Genomic DNA, 13,155 nt, shown 5'->3' with positions numbered 1-13,155 from the left:
TGCAACAGACAGAGGGTACACCCGGCCCCGAGGAGGAATGGCTCCGGGTTGCAAGTCTATGGCACAACCGGTGAGGAGGCAACGTACCGGCACGCACCTTGTCAAACACATCTAGGAACTCTCGGTACTCCTCTGGCAATTGAGATACCAAAGAAGTGCACAAGACTTTAACTGGTTTCCAAAGACAAGTGGAAATACATTGCGGGGACCACGACAAAATTTCGGACCTGCGCCAGTCGAGACTGGGTTTGTGCTTTTGGAGCCAGGGATAACCCAGAACAACTGGAAAATGTGGAGAGTTTATCACCTGGAACTGGAGGGTTTCAAAATGGAGAGCCCCAACAGCCATGGACAACGGAGCAGTTTCGTGAGTAACGAGTGCGGGCTGAAGGGGCCTGCCATCAATGGCCTCAATAGCAAGCGGAACGGACCGAGGCAAAACAGGAATGGAGTGCTTCGATACAAAAGCACTGTGAATGAAATATCCCGCAGCACCAGAGTCAATAAGAGCCTGAGTGACTATGGAGGAGTCCACCCAGGAAAGGACAACCGTGACAAAAGGATTCTCCTTAAGCGGTTCCGGGGACGAGGATAAACCACCCAAGGTCTGCCCCCGACAGGACCTTAGGGGTGTGAGCGTTTCCCGGCCGTGTAGGACAAGACTTGAAAAGGTGGCCCTGTAACCCACAATAGAGGCAGAGCCCCTCCCTCCTCCTAAAGGCCCTCTCTGCCACGGAGAGACGCGTGAATCCCAACTGCATTGGCTCAGCAGTACCTGGTGACTCAGGACCAGGAGGCATGGGAGGAGAGGGAGGCATGGGTGGGAACAAACACGTAGGAGACAATGGAACAGGAGGCTTCCGCAAGCGCTCCTAGACAGAGGGCCTCTCTCTGAGTCTGATGTCAATTAGGATCAAAAAAGACACCAATGCCTCGAGATCCTCTGGTAAATCTCTGGCAGCAACTTTGTCTTTAATCCCATCAGAGAGCCCATGAAAGAAGGCGGCAACAAAGGCTTCATTGTTCCAACCTACCTCTGCGGCAAGCGTATGGAACTCAATAGCATACTGAGCAACAGATCTTGTACCTTGCTGAATGGACATGAGTTGTTTAGCAGCAGAGGAGGAGCAAGCCGGAACATCAAATACCCTTCGAAAGGAGGCCACAAATTCAGGGTAATTTGAAATCACAGGTTTATTAGTCTTTGTGCTTTTGGAGCCAGGGATAACCCAGAACAACTGGAAAATGTGGAGAGTTTATCACCTGGAACTGGAGGGTTTCAAAATGGAGAGCCCCAACAGCCATGGACAACGGAGCAGTTTCGTGAGTAACAAGTGCGGGCTGAAGGGGCCTGCCATCAATGGCCTCAATAGCAAGCGGAACGGACCGAGGCAAAACAGAAATGGAGTGCTTCGATACAAAAGCACTGTGAATGAAATATCCCGCAGAACCAAAGTCAACAAGAGCCTGAGTGACTATGGAGGAGTCCACCCAGGAAAGGAAAACCGTGACAAAAGGTTTCTCCTTAAGCGGTTCCGGGGACGAGGATAAACCACCCAAGGTCTGCCCCCGACAGGACCTTAGGTGTGAGCGTTTCCCGGCCGTGTAGGACAAGACTTCAAAAGGTGGCCCTGTAACCCACAATACTTTAGAGCCCCTCCCTCCTCCTAAAGGCCCTCTCTGCCACGGAGAGACGCGTGAATCCCAACTGCATTGGCTCAGCAGTACCTGGTGACTCAGGACCAGGAGGCATGGGAGGAGAGGGAGGCATGGGTGGGAATGAACACGTAGGAGACAATGGAACAGGAGGCTTCCGCAAGCGCTCCTAGAAAGAGGGCCTCTCTCTGAGTCTGACGTCAATTAGGATCAAAAAAGACACCAATGCCTCGAGATCCTCTGGTAAATTTCTGGCAGCAACTTCGTCTTTAATCGCATCAGAAAGCCCATGAAAGAAGGCGGCAACAAGGGCTTCATTGTTCCAACCTACCTCTGCGGCAAGCGTATGGAACTCAATAGCATACTGAGCAACAGATCTTGTACCTTGCTGAATGGACATGAGTCGTTTAGCAGCAGAGGAGGAGCAAGCCGGAACATCAAATACCCTTCGAAAGGAGGCCACAAATTCAGGGTAATTTGAAATCACAGGTTTATTAGTCTCCCACAAGGGATTAGCCCAGGCAGAGAGTAACGAGATGAGAAATCCCACTTTAGCTCTGTCAGAGGGAAACGCCTGAGGTAACATCTCAAAGTAAATGCCCACCTGGTTCAAAAACCCTCTGCACTGAATAGGATCGCCTCCATATTGCTGAGGTAGAGGTGCAGAACCAGACATGCTCCTGGTAGGCATAGGTGCAGCAGCAGAAACAGGAGCAGCCCTAACTTGCGGGACACTTTGGTCCAAATGTGCAGTGCGAGTCAGCAGGGTTTGCAGGGCTAGTGCAAATTGATCCAAGCGGTGATCCTATTCATCCATCCTGGAAATGATGGCAGGTAAAGGTGGATAATTAGCACCATCAGGATTCATGGCCTTTGCGTAATGTCAGGGTGCCAGGAATCAGACTGAGACGAGAAGTGCAAAAATAATCACACCTTTATTAATAGCAAAAAATAATAAAAAGTCCACAAGTCAAATAACAAGCCAGGAGTCAAAACCAGAGCTGGTAGTCAGAGGAGCCGAGTCAGGAGCCAAAGTGAATAGTCAGACGAGCCGGAATAAGGAACAAGGAAAAAAGCAGAGTCAGGAACAAGCCAGGGATAAGGAACCAGGAAGGACGTCAGGCAGCCAGGTAATACACAGGAACTCTCACAAACAGGTCTGAGACAATGCAAAGGCAAAGCATACTGAACAGAGGCCCTTTAAATAATAAGTGATGACATCACAATTCTGAGACTGCATCCTGTCTCACATGGATGATGCACACCAGTCTGGCCATAAAAGGAAGTGTAGGAAATGAGCAGCATCCCCCACAATGCACCATAGTCAGGAAGAGAGGTGAGTAAAATGGCTGCCAGCAGCACATGGCAAACAACAGGGAAAAAACCATGACAGGTAGCTTGTTTCTGATTCATTCCAAGGAAAAAATAACTCCATACAAGCTGCTGCCATTGAGAGAGAGAGTTAGCCAGCATACTCTAAAATTCGTGACCTGTGTGTATTGCACTTGATAGTGCTTTCCTAAATAGCCTGTATTACCTCCACACATCCCGGGACCATCTGGTGTTACTTATTATCCTGCTCTCTGGTGTTTGGATAAGTGTCACTGGGCCCCTGTGATTCCCCAGCCTGCACCATTCAGCACACTGGGTGCTGCAACCCTTGTGAGTAATATTTTAATACATCAGTTGTCATTTTTATTTGCAATTTTTTTGTGATTTTTTTCACAGATTTTGTATATCTGACTATCTTCCATGAGAGGAGCTGCCCGCTTCCTGCACACCTGCACCATAGTGATCTAACTTTTATTAATGTCCATCTACATCCGGATTCTGTTTCCAATTAAAGGACTCAGTTAAGGTACTAATATCAGATTTTTTGTTCATCTGTTACATATTAATGTTATATATGTTCTTATAATATTATTGTAAATATTATTGTGAATATTGTACTGAATAGTGCATTGATAAGCTCACATATTTTGTGTCATTTTTAACTCTAGCGCCCCCTACAGCTGGATATTTAGGTATCATAGCAGTAGTAGATATTCTGAACTATAGAAGCCTCCAATATCGAAGCCCAAGAGGAAGCCACTGCTCTTGCAAAAAGAGCCTTAACCCCTTAATGACCACAGCACTTTTCCATTTTCTGTCCGTTTGGGACCAAGGCTATTTTTATATTTTTGCGGTGTTTGTGTTTAGCTGTAATTTTCCTCTTACTCATTTACTGTACCCACACATATTATATACCGTTTTTCTCGCCATTAAATGGACTTTCAAAATATACCATTATTTTCATCATATCTTATAATTTACTATAAAAAATATTATAAAATATGAGGAAAAAATGGAAAAAAAACACACTTTTTCTAACTTTGACCCCCAAAATCTGTTACACATCTACAACCACCAAAAAACACCCATGCTAAATAGTTTCTAAATTTTGTCCTGAGTTTAGAAATACCCAATGTTTACATGTTCTTTGCTTTTTTTGCAAGTTATAGGGCCATAAATACAAGTAGCACTTTGCCATTTCCAAACCACTTTTTTTCAAAATTAGCGCTAGTTACATTGGGACACTAATATCTTTCAGGAATCCCTGAATATCCATTGACATGTATATATTTTTTTTTAGAAGACATCCCAAAGTATTGATCTAGGCCCATTTTGGTATATTTCATGCCACCATTTCACCGCCAAATGCGATCAAATAAAACATTTTTTTTACTTTTTCACAAATTTTTTCACAAACTTTAGGTTTCTCACTGAAATTATTTACAAACAACTCATGAAATTATGGAATAAATGGTTGTAAATGCTTCTCTGGGATCCCCTTTGTTCATAAATAGCAGACATATATGGCTTTGGCTTTGCTTTTTGGTAATTAGAAGGCTGCTAAATGCCACTGCGCACCACACGTGTATTATGCCCAGCAGTGAATGGGTTAATTAGGGAGCATGTAGGGAGCTTCTAGGGTTAATTTTAGCTCTAGTGTAGTGTAGTAGACAACCCCAAGTATTGATCTAGGCCCATTTTGGTATATTTCATGCCACCATTTCACCGCCAAAAGCAATCAAATAAAAAAAAATTGTTCACTTTTTCAAACTTTAGGTTTCTCACTAAAATTATTTACAAACAGCTTGTGCAATTATGGCACAAATGGTTTTAAATGCTTCTCTGGGATCCCCTTTGTTCAGAAATAGCAGACATATATGGCTTTGGCGTTGCTTTTTGGTAATTATAAGGCCGCTAAATGCTGCTGCGCATCACATGTGTATTATGGCCAGCAGTGAAGGGGTTAATTAGGTAGTTTGTAGGGAGCTTGCAGGGTTAATTTTAGCTTTAGTGTAGAGATCAGACTCCCACCTGACACATCCCACCCCCTGATCCCTCCCAAACAGCTCTCTTCCCTCCCCCACCCCACAATTGTCCCCGCCATCTTAAGTACTGGCAGAAAGTCTGCCAGTACTAAAATAAAAGGTATTAAAAAAAAATTTTTTTTTAGCATATTTACATATGCTGCTATGTAGGGTCCCCCCTTAGCCCCCAACCTCCCTGATCCCCCCAAAATAGCTCCCTAACCCTCCCCCTCTGCCTTATTGGGGCCATCTTGGGTACTGGCAGCTGTCTGCCAGTACCCAGTTTGCAAATAAAAATGTTTTTTTTATTATTTTTTTTTATTTGTTTCTGTAGTGTAGCTTCCCCCCCACAGTCCAATACCCCACCAGCCAAACCGATCAACAAATAAATATATAAACCCCTTTGATCCCCACTTCTAAGAAAAAACTTTCTGTAGCGTAGTGGTTCCCACCCGCTCCCTCCCTGTGCACGCGCCCGCCCGGCCTCCCCGTGCACGTGCGCGCGTCTGTGCGCGTCCCCCCGGTCATCCCCGCCCCCGATCCCGCCCCCCTCTGCATCACAAAGGCCATCGATGGCCGCCACCCACCTCCCACACCGGCTCCCACCCACCAACGAACATAGCCGTTAATGTCCGGTGCAGAGAGGGCCACAGAGTGGCTCTCTCTGCACCGGATGGCTAAAAATGGTTATTGCAGGATGCCTCGATATCGAGGCATCACTGCAATAACCGGAAAGCAGCTGGAAGCGAGCAGGATCGCTTCCAGCTGCTTTCCACACCGAGGACGTGCAGGGTACGTCCTCAGGCGTTAACTGCCTTTTTTTTGAGGACGTACCCTGCACGTCCTCGGTCATTAAGGGGTTAAAGGGACACTGTACCCCAAAATTTTCTTTTGTGATTCAGATTGAGCATGAAATTTTAAGCAATTTTCTAATTTACTCCTATTATCAAATTTTCTTCATTCTCTTGGTATCTTTATTTGAAATGCAAAAATGTAAGTTTAGATGCCGGCCCATTTTTGGTGAACAACCTGGGTTGTCCTTGCTGATTGGTGGATAAATTCATCCACCAATAAAAAAGTGCTGTCCAGAGTACTGAAACCAAAAAAAAGCTTAGATGCCTTCTTTTTCAAATAATGATAGCAAGAGAACAAAGAAAAATTGATAATAGGAGTAAATTAGAAAGTTGCTTAAAATTGCATGCTCTTTCTGAATTACAAAATAAAAAATTGGGTACAGTGTCCCTTTAACTTTCTGAGTAGGCAAGAGTCCCACAGACTCGTTCCAAATGAGTGAAACTCCTCCACAAAAGACAGAAAGTTGAAGAGACTTGAGATCCTTACACTTCCCAGAATTGATAACAAACCGAGATGGAGATTGTCCAAATTCCATCGTAGCCTGAAGAAAAACCTGAAGGTATGATGACTATCAGAAAAAACATAATTTATGTAAGAACTTACCTGATAAATTCATTTCTTTCATATTAGCAAGAGTCCATGAGCTAGTGACGTATGGGATATACATTCCCACCAGGAGGGGCAAAGTTTCCCAAACCTTAAAATGCCTATAAATACACCCCTCACCACACCCACAATTCAGTTTAACGAATAGCCAAGAAGTGGGGTGATAAAAAAGTGCGAAAGCATATAAAATAAGGAATTGGAATAATTGTGCTTTATACAAAAAAATCATAACCACCAAAAAAAAGGGTGGGCCTCATGGACTCTTGCTAATATGAAAGAAATGAATTTATCAGGTAAGTTCTTACATAAATTATGTTTTCTTTCATGTAATTAGCAAGAGTCCATGAGCTAGTGACGTATGGGATAATGACTACCCAAGATGTGGATCTTTCCACACAAGAGTCACTAGAGAGGGAGGGATAAAATAAAGACAGCCAATTCCTGCTGAAAATAATCCACACCCAAAATAAAGTTTAATAAAAAACATAAGCAGAAGATTCAGACTGAAACTGCTGCCTGAAATACTTTTCTACCAAAAACTGCTTCAGAAGAAGAAAATACATCAAAATGGTAGAATTTAGTAAAAATATGCAAAGAGGACCAAGTTGCAACTATGCAAATGTGATCAACCGAAGCTTCATTCCTAAACGCCCAGGAAGTAGAAACTGACCTGGTAGAATGAGCTGTAATCCTCTGAGGCGGAGTTTTACCCGACTCAACATAGGCAAGATGAATTAAAGATTTCAACCAAGATGCCAAATAAATGGCAGAAGCTTTCTGGCCTTTCTAGAACCGGAAAAGATAACAAATAGACTAGAAGTCTTTCGGAAAGACTTAGTAGCTTGAACATAATATTTCAAAGCTCTAACAACATCCAAAGAATGCAATGATTTCTCCTTAGAATTCTTAGGATTAGGACATAATGAAGGAACCACAATTTCTCTACTAATGTTGTTGGAATTCACAACTTTAGGTAAAAATTCAAAAGAAGTTCGCAACACCACCTCATCCTGATGAAAAATCAGAAAAGGAGACTCACAAGAAAGAGCAGATAAATCAGAAACTCTTCTGGCAGAAGAGATGGCCAAAAGGAACAAAACTCTCCAAGAAAGTAATTTAATGACCAATGAATGCATAGGTTCAAAGGGAGGAGCTTGAAGAGCTCCCAGAACCAAATTCAAACTCCAAGGAGGAGAAATTGACTTAATGACAGGTTTTATACGAACCAAAGCTTGTATAAAACAATAAATATCAGGAAGAATAGCAATCTTTCTGTAAAAAGAACAGAAAGAGCAGAGATTTGTCCTTTCAAGGAACTTGCAGACAAACCCTTATCTAAACCATCCTGAAGAAACTGTAAAATTCTCGGAATTCTAAAAGAATGCCAAGAAAAAAGATGAGAAAGACACCAAAAAATATAAGTCTTCCAGACTCTATAACATATCTCTCTAGATACAGATTTACGAGCCTGTAACATAGTATTAATCACAGAGTCAGAGAAACCTCTTTGACCAAGAATCAAGCGTTCAATCTCCATACCTTAAAATTTAAGGATTTGAGATCCTGATGGAAAAAAAGGACCTTGCGACAGAAGGTCTGGTCTTAACGGAAGAGTCCACGGCTGTCAAGAGGCCATCCGGACAAGATCCGCATACCAAACCTATAAGGCCATGCCGGAGCTACCAGCAGAACAAACGAGCATTCCTTCAGAATCTTGGAGATTACTCTTGGAAGAAGAACTAGAGGCGGAAAGATATATACAGGATGATACTTCCAAGGAAGTGATAATGCATCCACTGCCTCCGCCTAAGGATCCCGGGATCTGGACAGATATCTGGGAAGTTTCTTGATTAGATGGGACGCCATCAGATCTATTTCTGGAAATTCCCACATTTGAACAACCTGAAGAAATACCTCTGGGTGAAGAAACCATTCGCCCGGATGCAACGTTTGGCGACTTAGATAAACCGCTTCCCAATTGTCTACACCTGGGAAATGAACCGCAGAGATTAGACAGGAGCTGGAATCCGCCCAAACCAAAAAAATTGAGATACTTCTTTCATAGCCAGAGGACTGTGAGTCGCTCCTTGATGATGTATGCCACAGTTGTGACATTGTCTGTCTGAAAACAAATGAACGATTCTCTCTACAGAAGAGGCCAAAACTGAAGAGCTCTGAAAATTGCACGGAGTTCCAAAATATTTATCGGTAATCTCACCTCCTGAGATTCCCAAACTCCTTGTGCCGACAGAGATCCCCACACAGCTCCCCAACCTGTGAGACTTGTATCTGTTGAAATTACAGTCCAGGTCGAAAGCACAAAAGAAGCCCCCTGAATTAAACGATGGTGATCTGTCCACCACGTTAGAGAGTGTCGAACAATCGGTTTTAAAGATATAAATTGAAATATCTTTGTGTAATCCTTGCACCATTGATTCAGCATACAGAGCTGAAGAGGTCGCATGTGAAAAACAAGCAAAGGGGATTGCGTCCAATGCAGCAGTCATAAGACCTAGAATTTCCATGCATAAGGTTACCGAAGGGAATGATTGTGACTGAAGGTTTCGACAAACTAAAAACAATTTAGACGTCTCTTGTCTGTTAAAGACAGAGTCATGGACACTGAATCTATCTGGAAACCCAGAAAGATTACCCTTGACTGAGGAATCAATGAACTTTTTGATAAATTGATCCTCCAACCATGATCTTGAAGAAACAACACAAGTCGAATCGCATGAGATTCTTTGAATGAGAAGACTGAGCAAATACCAAGATAATCGTCCAAATAAGGAAATACAAAAACCCTGTTCTCTGAATACAAAAAGATGGGCACCGAGAATCTTTGAAAAAAATTCTTGGAACTGAGGCTAGGCCAAACAGTAGAGCCACAAAACTGGTAATGCTTGTCTAAAAAGAGAATCTCAAACACTAAAAGTGATCTGAATGAATCGGAATATGCAGATACACATCCTGCAAAACTATAGTAGACATAAAATGCCCTTGCTAAACAAAAGGCAGAATAGTCCAACAGTAACCATCTTGAATGTTGGTATACATAACGATTCAATATTGATAGATCCGGAACTGGTCTGAAGGAATTGACCTTCTTTGGTACAATGAAGAGATAAAATAAAACCCTAGCCCCTGTTCCAGAACTGGAACTGGCATAATTACTCCAGCCAACTCTAGATCTGAAACACATTTCAGAAATGCTGAGCCTTGCTGTGTTAACTGGGACACGGGAAGAAAAATCTCTTAGCAGGAGGCCTTAACTGAAGCCAATTCTGTACCTTTCTGAAACAATGTTCTGAAACCAGAGTTTGAGAATGGAATTGATCCAAACTCCATTGAATAAAACATAATCTGCCCCATACCAGCTGAACTGGAAAAAAGGGCCGCACCTTCATGGGTACTTAGGAGCTGACTATAGGTTTCTATAAGGCTTGAATATATTCCAAACTGGAAATAGTTTCCAAACTGAAACCGCTCCTGAGGATGAAGAATCAGGCTTTTGCTCCTTATTATGAGAAAAAGAACGAAAAAATGATTATTACCCTGGAAAGAAAGGGAAAAACAAAGTTAACTTTAGAAGACATATCAGCATTCCAAGTTAAATCCATAAAGCTTTTCTAGCTAAAATAGCTAGAGACATATACCTGACATCAACTCAAATGATATCAAAGATGGTATCACCAATAAGCATGTTATAGAATAAAAATAATGCTATAAAATTATGATCTGATACTTGTTGCGCTAAAACTTCTAACCAAAAAGATGAAGCTGCAGCAACATCCGGTATAGCAGGTCTAAGAAGATTACCTAAACATAAGTAAACTTTTCTTAGAAAGGATTCAATTCTCTTTTCTAAAGGATCCTTAAATTTAGTACTATCTGCCGTAAGAATAGTAGTACATTTTAGCAGGAATAGAGACAGCCCCAAACCTTAGGGATTTTGTCCCCAAAAAACTCTAATCTGTCAGATGGCACAGAATATAATTGCTTAAACGTTTTAGAAGGAGTAAAAGAATTACCCAAATTATTCCATTCCCTGGAAATTACTTCAGAAAAAGCATCAGGGAGATTAAACACTTCTGGAATAACTACAGGAGATTTAAAAAACCCTATTTAAACGTTTAGATTTAGTATCAAGAGGACCAGAATCCTCTATATCAAAAGCAATTAATACGTCTTTAAATAAAGAACAAATAAATTCCATCTTGAACAAATAAAAAGATTTAACAGCATCAACCTCTGAGACAGAAACTTCTGAACCAGAAGAACCATTATCAGTATCAGAACGATGATGTTCATTTAAAAATTCATCTGAAAAAAAGAGAAGTTTTAAAAGACTTTTATGTAAACTAGAAGGAGAAATAACAGACATAGCCTTCTAAATGGATTTAAAAAATAAAATCTCTTATGTTTATCAGGAACACTCTGAAAATTAAATGTTGACGGAACAGCAACAGGTAATATAACAGTACTAAAGGAAATTTTATCTGCATTAATAAGTTTGTCATGACATGCAATACAAACAACAGCTGGAGAAACAGGTACCAAAAATTTATAGCAGATACACTTAGCTTGGTAGATCCAGCACTTGACAGCGATTTTCCTGTAGTATCTTCTGACTCAGATGCAACGTGAGACATCTTGCAATATGTAAGAGAAAAAACAACATATATATAAAGCAAAATTGATCAAATTCCTTAAATGACAGTTTCAGGAATGGGAAAAAATGCCAAAGAACAAGCTTCTAGCAACCAGAAGCAATAAAAAATGAGACTTAAATAATGAGGAGACTAAAGCGACGCCCATATTATTTGGCGCCTAAATGCTTTTGGCGCCAAAATGACGCCACATCCGGAACGCCGACATTTTTGGCGCGAAATAACGTCAAAAAATGACGTAACTTCCGGCGACACGTATGACGCCGGAAACGGAAATAGAATTTTTGCGCCAAAAAAGTCCGCGCCAAGAATGACGCAATAAAATGAAGCATTTTCAGCCCCCGCGAGCCTAACAGCCCACAGGGAAAAAAGAGTCAAATTTTTGAAGGTAAGAAAAAAATGATTAATTCAAATGCATTATCCCAAATATGAAACTGACTGTCTGAAAATAAGGAAAGTTGAACATTCTGAGTCAAGGCAAATAAATGTTTGAATACATATATTTAGAACTTTATAAACAAAGTGCCCAACCATAGCTTGGAGTGTCACAGAAAATAAGACTTACTTACCCCAGGACACTCATCTACATATAGCAGATAGCCAAACCAGTACTGAAACGAGAATCAGCAGAGGTAATGGTATATATAAGAGTATATCGTCGATCTGAAAAGGGAGGTAAGAGATGAATCTCTACGACCGATAACAGAGAACCTATGAAATAGACCCCGTAGAAGGAGATCACTGCATTCAAATAGGCAATACTCTTCTCACATCCCTCTGACATTCACTGCACGCTGAGAGGAAAACCGGGCTCCAACTTGCTGCGGAGCGCATATCAACGTAGAATCTAGCACAAACTTACTTCACCACCTCCCTCGGAGGCAAAGTTTGTAAAACTGAATTGTGGGTGTGGTGAGGGGTGTATTTATAGGCATTTTAAGGTTTGGGAAACTTTGCCCCTCCTGGTGGGAATGTATATCCCATACGTCACTAGCTCATGGACTCTTGCTAATTACATGAAAGAAATGTTCCTTCGATGAAAAAGGAACAACCTCTTCATGATGAAGAGATTAGATACAACCTTAGGAAGATTCCTAACCTAGGTCGTCGACAGCCTTATCAGCAGGAAACCAGATAAGGAAGGATGCATAGCAAGGCCGCACACACATACTCTGCACGCCAAGCAACAATTAGAAGAAAAGAACCTTCCAATATAAAAAATGCAATGTTGAAAAACATCAAGAACAAGATGTAAACTCCCAGAAGGAGCAATAGGTCTAGCACCAGTCTGATTCCAGTCAGGGCCTCATTCAGAAACAGAGCATCCTGAAGCTCAGCGAGCCTCTAGTGCAGAAAACAGACAGGGCCAACCCTGTCAGTAAAGGACTCATTAAAAGTCCCCTCTCTCCAGACCACCCTGGAGACAAGGAAGGAATCCTAGCAACCTTGATCTGTGCTAGGACAGTCCAGATAAGAGGGTTCCCAACACCTCAAAAACATATTTTTTTTTATTTATTTTTTATAAATATTTTTTTATTGAGGTTGAATAAAGCGTTACAGATAAAGACACCCGTGAACAAAAATTCCAATAAAACATACAAACTTAATATAAAGGTACAGTAGAGATGTAAGTCTATTACAGTTCTAGACATAAACTCTGTAGATCTTTGAAGCAGTGTGGACATTATGCTTACAGGGCTTATGATGTAGTCAGCTATTCTACCAGCCAGTGATAGGATAAACCAGTCTACCATGAAAAGCTAGTAAAAGGGAATAATAGACTAAAATAAACTAACTTAGCATGTCCATAAGGCTTTTATATAGGGTGAAATGAAACCTCTTTTTTATATTCTGAGAAGAATAAAAATGGTCCCCGTTTTGCAATGGGAAATATGAACTGGTTTAACTAGGAGTGAAATAAGAAATAGAGGCAAAAGGGGGAGTTGGCAGTATGGATATTAGGGGGAGGGTATTTCAGCAGGCAAGAGCCGCTCTAGCTGGGACAAGGGGGG

General features: G+C 41.6%; 1 protein-coding gene across 1 annotated transcript in view; it reads right to left on the bottom strand.

Annotated features, from left to right (window-relative positions):
• Nucleotides 1-13,155, bottom strand: part of LOC128657952 (gastrula zinc finger protein XlCGF26.1-like) — a gene marked incomplete at its 3' end in the record, with an annotated part of 129,823 nt that overhangs the window by 72,771 nt on the left and 43,897 nt on the right. The window lies entirely within an intron of this gene.

This window comes from Bombina bombina, chromosome 4 (genome assembly GCF_027579735.1).
Source record: "Bombina bombina isolate aBomBom1 chromosome 4, aBomBom1.pri, whole genome shotgun sequence".
Lineage (NCBI taxonomy): Eukaryota > Metazoa > Chordata > Amphibia > Anura > Bombinatoridae > Bombina > Bombina bombina.
Note: the sequence above shows the minus strand (reverse complement) of the source record. Positions and strands in the feature narration are given on the sequence as shown.